Here is a 6,561-nt window from a genome sequence, read left to right on the forward strand (position 1 = left end):
TCCCTTCGGCGTCTGCAGCTGGACTGGACCTGAGCGCGCGGTGTGGTCGGGGCAAGAAGTCGGCCGAGCTGTGCGCGACCGGCTGCTCTGCCTTCTCCCAGGGTGAAGAGCTCCCTCCGGGCCTCAAGGCCAGGCAGGCTTTTCCCTCCCTTCCTTGCCTTCCTTCCTTTTTCTTTCCTGTGTGTTGCTGGGGGTTGAACCCGAGGCCTGCCCACTGAGCCACAGCCTTTTTATTTATTTTTTCGCATATTTTTGAAACAGGGTCTCAATGTGTATCTCACGCTACCCCTGAACTCACTATTGTCGCGAGCAGGAACAGGAGTCGGATCCCAGGCTGTGAGCACTTAAACGTCTCACTCGCCTCGAGGTAATGAAAACTACAAGTGATATGTCTTTAAAGGGGTTTTATTGTCACACAAGCAATGCAAAGCAATATCAAAGCAAATGTCACAACCACAATCAGGAGAGCATTCTAGTCCTTCCCCTCAGTATCGAGACAGATGCAATACTGAGGTATAAGCTGTAACAGGGTTATACGACCTGAGTCCGTGACACCGAGCGCCGGGCTGTCGGGCAGAGATTCGAACTGCAATGTGACGATCAGCTCCGGTTCCAGCAGGGCCTCCGGCAGCAGTCGGTCAAGTCGCGTGACGCAGCGACGAGTGGCAGTCAGGTCGGGTCGAGATGGACGACGACGACTGGTCTTGGGTCAGGGGTTTTTATACCCCTAGCTGCTCCTTATCGCTCAGGCCAGGTACTCAGGTCCAGCAGGCTTGAGATATCGAGACGCCCTCCAGCAGGTGGTCAGAGGGTGGAGGACATTTCGATATCTCAGGCCTCACCTGGAAGGTGACCATCTCAAAACATCTGTCATCCTTCGAGGTGACAGATGGTCGTAAGGCGGGAGATAAGGTCGCAAGGCGGGCTTGGCTAGCAAGGCAGGCATTTTCCACTTCATGCTAGCAGGCAACTATGCCTTCATGTCACTGACAGCATGAGATAAGAAATACCTACTCCGCTGCCAGCCAAGCTGTCAGCTAAGCTGTTAGCTGCTAGTCACACAGGGCACTTTTAACTTATTGATTCTATTATTTTCTACCTATTGATTACATGCTCAGTACAACTATGTAGCCAGTCGGAGCTGGCTGAGATCCCCCTGACTCAGCCTTCTAAGTGCTAGGGTTTAAAGCATCTGCTGCTGTTACTGGGTAGTCCTTTAGAAAGGTCTTGCCATTCAGAAGCATTCCAGGGCGAGGGATTTAGCTCAGTGGTACCGCGCCTGCCTGCCTTGTAAGCATAAGGTCCCGCGTTCACTCCCTGGTACAAAAAAAGGGGGGGGGGAATATTCCAGGTCCTTTTTGTTCTACTCAAACACAGAAGTGGACGAATGAGATAAGTCAAAAATGGTGTTAAAAGTTTATTTGAAAAGTGAAGGGTAAATAAATACGTGTGGGAAAAACCAGCTCTGCAGAGTGAACTCGGGTAGAACAACAGAAAAAGATAAAAGCAAAAATAAAAGTACAGCTTACATCTGAGAAATGCAGCACCCGGCTCTCTTGAAAACTCACCAGAGCGGCTCTGGGGCAGCTGGGGCCTTTTTATGCTCTCCACAACTGGGAGCCCACAGGAAGTGCCACATCCGGGTCCTGAGAATTATTTGGCGCTGTCCTGGGATCTGGTAATTGACAGGTCGCACTCCCACTGAGTTCCCGGCCAGCTTTGCCATGCCTTACCGCTTATATCACTATTATGCCCAATTCTTCAGCCTTTTTTTTTTTTTTTTTTTGAGATTAGGTCTTGCCAACTTACCCAGTTTGGTTTTGAACTTCCAACCCTCCTGCCTCAGCCTCCCAGAGTGTTAGAACTACATGTCTACCAAGTCTAGCTTTAAATAAAGTTAAAAAAAAAAAGGCAACATAACCAGGGCCGGAGATTTAGCTCAGTGGTGCGTGCCTACCTTGTAAGTGCAAGGTCCTGAGTTCGATCCCCAGTACCACAAAACAAAAACAAAATAGTAACACCATCATTCACAACACTATCTTACTTCCTTATATGACTAGCATTTATATGACAATAGTTTTCACATACCTATTTTCTTATTTTACTAACACAAGGGACTGAACTCAGGGCCTTTCCACTGAACCATGTCTTTGGTCCCTTTTATTTTTATTCTGTTTTTTGTGTTTGGTACTGGGGATTGGATACAGGGCTTTCACATTAAGCTATACCCGTCCCTTTTAAATTTTTTATTTTGATAAATTGGACATACATGTTTACCACATTGTTTCTTTGGTGTGAGAAACAGAACGTGGAAATGACTGAGATGTATAATGGATGTTGGAAAATGGGAAGGTGTTCAAATGGGAAGGGAACAGGAAGGAAAAGACAAGAAAAAAAGTGAAAATAAAAGGGAAATATGGACACAAAGCTTTGGTATGTCCCCCTTGGGGACAGGTCCATTTATCAAGTCTGTGAAGCCTGCACCACAGACTGAGGTGGCATCTTCCTGTTGGCAGTGGCCAACGCAAGGCTCTGGTTGTTGGCCGTGGTTCCCGGCTCCAATGCTCTGTGCTCTGCACAGTTTAGTTGGCCGATCTGCACAGACACTTCATAAACCTGGTGACTGCTGGGTTGGGTCCTGTCAACCCCTCCAACTCCAGACATTTGCTGAGCACTTCCTGTTCTGGGAGCAGACAGACGGAGGGATGGAAAGACAGACAGGCGGCTCCCGGGGATGCAGAGGGGGGGGCCTGCTATGTTGGACTATGGAAACCCAATCGGGAATCCTGCCTCTGAATTTCTGAGCGCATGCGAAGTCTGCAGAGCAAAGACTTGAAGTCCAGCCTGTCCCATCCTCACCTGACCTGATGGACCATCCTGTTCCTTCGTCCAAGAGCTGAGTTAGCCAGGAAGGGCGACACCACAAGCAGGCAGCACCCAAACGCTGCCAGAGCACAAGCATTTATTAAATGCCTACTACTCCAGGGTGGTGAGGTGGCAAAAGGTAAATGTGGGCCGGGGAGTGTGCCACACACCTGTGATCCTAGTACTCCGGAGGCTGAGGCAGGAGGATTTCCTGGAGTCCATGGTCAGCCTGGGCTACACAGTGAGCTCAAGATCAGCCTGAACTATACGGTGAGACCCTGACTCAAAAAATAAAACACCAGGCAAACGTGGCAGGGGGTAGGGTGGAGCCGGCTCTCCAGGTTCCTGGGAGAGACCAGTGGCAACAGACTGCTCCTGTAAGGACAGGCATGTGTGTGTGTGTGTGTGTGTGCACGCGCGTGCGCATGTACTGCTACAGGAACTGCATGGGTGACACAGAGGCGTGAGGGACAGTGTGACAGGTCTCAGGGGCCCCACTGCAGCCCAGCCTCCTGTGGGGCAACTGCAGGGTCCTTTGGAGCAAAAGAGTTTAGCAAACCGTGATTCCCAGAGGAAGAGAGGCCCATGGCAGACATTTGGGGAATGTTGCTGTGGCCACACAACACACTGGCCAGTTCATGCTAGGACCTGGCCACATACTATGTTGAAGTAGTGGTGATGTCTCATGTGAGGTTCTTTCTTTCTTTCTTTTTTTTTTTTTTGGTATTGGGGATCAAACTCAGGTCCTTGTGCTTGCAAGGCAGGCAGCGGTGGAACCACTGAGCTAAGTGCCCAGCTGAACTTTTTCTTTTTTAGCAGCACTTGGGATCAAACCCAAGTGCTCTGCCACCGAGCTACACCCCCAGCCCTTTTACTTTTCATTTTGAGACCAGGATGCTAAGTTTCCCTGCCACAGCCTCCCTGGTAGTTTGGGGAAGTGTCACCACGCCTGGCGACAGGATGTTGTTTAAATTGACACAAACAACTTCCTGACCGCACCGCCAGAGAAGAAGTTATCTAGTAAACTCAGCTGAATTTCCCCCAAAATTCATTTGTAGCACACAGCACACAAATAATGGTTCCCAGGAACATACCGGCACCTATCCCACTACTACTGGCATTAGGAGGACTTCAGAGCGGGGACTGCATGCCAGGCTGGTACATGCTAATCACATGCTCCACCCCTGAGCTCTGTCTCTATCATTACTGTATTATTAAGTCATGTTGAGCTCGAAGTCAGACCAGTACCCAACCTGCCCCAGCTCTTCGCCTTTATCTATTCCATCTTTAGAGATGCATTTGGGTCAATATCTACTTCTTACATAGACTTTTGTTTGTTTGTTTGTTTCCTCTTTGGTTTTTGAGACAGGGTTTCACTATGTAGTTCAGGCTGGCTTTGAACTCACTATGTGGCAAAGTGTGGCCTCAAACTCGCAGCGATCCTCCTGCCTCTCAGCCTTCCAAGTGCTGGGATCACAGGCGTGCGCCACCACACCTGGGCCCAGCTGCATAACCTTTAAAGAAAAAAACTTTTTTTTTTTTTTTGGTTTTTTTGAGACGGGGTCTCGCTATGTAGTTGAGACTGACCTGGAACTCACTATGTAGCCCAGGCTGGTCTTGAACTCACAGCGATCCTCCTGCCTCAGCCTCCCGAGTGCTGGGATTACAGGTGAGCGCCACCATGCCCAGCAAGAAGAAACTTATTCCTTGAATCCGGGTTCACACACTTGGTGGGTACTTCAGATCCGCGGGCACGGGAAGGTTTCTTTGCCAGCATGTTAGACCACCAATCCAGGGAGGCGACAGCCGCAATGCATCTCGGGAGCTCTTTGGTCCGCGGCCAAGGATAAATGAAAGGACTATTTCTGACCCTCTGTTCTCAGCAGTGACAAATGTCAAGGCAGAGCTCTTCCCTCCTCCCCCTTGTTCCACTCTCCTGTCGGGGTCCCTGCCTTCCACACTGCAGCTCGGCTTGGAGATAAGTGGGTGCCGGGCGGTGACAGGCAGCGCTGAGAGCTGCCAGCCACAAATACCACCGCGGCCAGTGGTTCACAGCGCGCACTGCTCTGAGGCCCGCAAGGGGCTTCCCGGGAATCCAGCACCATAAAGACGTCTGAGGCTGGGGCTCTGTGTGCCAGGAGCCCCGTAAACGTCATGCTGTAAGCAGCCTGAACCCCGGGTCTTCCCAAGCTCTTTAGGACCCAATGACTGGGGTGGAGGAGGGTTAAGGAAAGGCGCCTGGGAGGCCTGTGGGTGAGTTTGACCCATGGCCACGTTTTCTGAAGTGATTTGTATTTTCAAGGAGATTTTTGGGCTGTCAGTATTTTTCTTTGTTTCTTGGGGGGTGGGCAGTGCTGGGGACAGAACTCAAAGGCTAGGCAAGCACCACACCCCAGCCCCAGGCTGTCAGCATTTTTAAACCAAAGTATTTGATAACTTCTTTTGAAAAATAAAAACAAAGCCTCACAGCTTGAATGGAAAAGTGGAGGGAGCTGGGGGGCACCTGGGACTCATCTGCCCTACAGCCCAGTTCAACAAATGTTTCTTGTAACTCTGCAAACACACACACACACACACACACACACAATGAAAAAATATAGATACCAAGTAGCATAGTCTATTTCTGAAAGAAATGGGTTTAGCTGGGAAAATAATAGGCAAATTATCTGTCAAATAAGGACATAGTTCTTACTTTTTCTTTCTTTTTCTCTTTTTCTGTATTGGGGCCTTTGCACTGAGCTACATCCTTAGCCCTTTACATATTTTTCATTTTGACGCAGCCTTCTTAAGCCTACAAACTACCCACGCTGGGTTTGAATGTGCAGTTCTCTTGCCTCAGCCTCCCAGAGTGCTGGAATTAGTGTGTCACCATGCCCACTTCTTCTTTTTATTTTTAACATGGAATGTTTCACCACTTTGTAAGTCATCCTTGGGCAGGGCCCATGCCAATATTCTCAGTATTGTTCTAATCTTAACATATGTGTTGCTGAAGTGAGCACAGTTCTTACATTTAACGTGGTAGCACACACCTGTAATCTCAGCAACTCAGGAGGCTGAGGCAGAAGGATCGCCATCAATTCAAGACCAGCCTGGGCTACACAGTGAGTTCAACGCTAGCCTGAACTACAAGAGTGAGACCCGGTCTTAAAACACCCCCCAAAAGATAGCCTTTTTCGCCCCTCCTCAACCCTACACCCCTCCCCACAGCAGTCCTCCGGGGACAAAGGGAGAGGGGAGAGCACCGGTCGGATGCGCTGTTCTGCAGGTGAGTATGCAGCAGGCACGGGCCGAGTCTCAACTCATCACTCTGACCCACGAGTCGGTGCGCACTCCTTTCGCTCTGCCCCAAAGTGTAACAATTTATGGATGAGAAACTGAGGCTCCAGAGGCCCCTAGCAATCGGAACCACATGGTGCCGGGCGGGGTGAAGCACGCCTGTCATCCCGGTACTCCGGGAGGCTGAGGCGGGAAGATGGCCAAATTTGAGCGCAGACGGAGTAATTTAGACACTGTCTCAATAAATAAATAGGGCTGGAGATGCAGCTCCGGGCCAAAGCCTTGGGTTCAATCCCCAGTTCTGAACCGAAAAAAACAAGAAACAGAACAACAAACCACATGGTTCCCTGCCGCCCAAGGCAGAGGCCGGGATGACCGCGAGGGAGGCTTTGGCCGCGGCTCAGCGCCGGCCGTCCCGGG

The 6,561-nt window shown here is 50.2% G+C and overlaps 1 protein-coding gene and 1 non-coding gene across 2 annotated transcripts in view; one reads left to right on the top strand and one right to left on the bottom strand.

Moving 5' to 3' along the window:
* The window catches only part of Adamtsl4 (ADAMTS like 4), a 26,843-nt gene that overhangs the window by 9,909 nt on the left and 10,373 nt on the right, over positions 1 to 6,561 (top strand). The window lies entirely within an intron of this gene.
* LOC117284111 lies at positions 5,758 to 5,864 on the bottom strand. Its single transcript, XR_004515180.1, has one exon. It is a non-coding gene; the product is annotated as a U6 spliceosomal RNA (small nuclear RNA).

Source organism: Fukomys damarensis, unplaced genomic scaffold (genome assembly GCF_012274545.1).
Source record: "Fukomys damarensis isolate Sample0158 unplaced genomic scaffold, DMR_v1.0_HiC HiC_scaffold_33, whole genome shotgun sequence".
NCBI classification, from domain to species: Eukaryota; Metazoa; Chordata; class Mammalia; order Rodentia; family Bathyergidae; genus Fukomys; species Fukomys damarensis.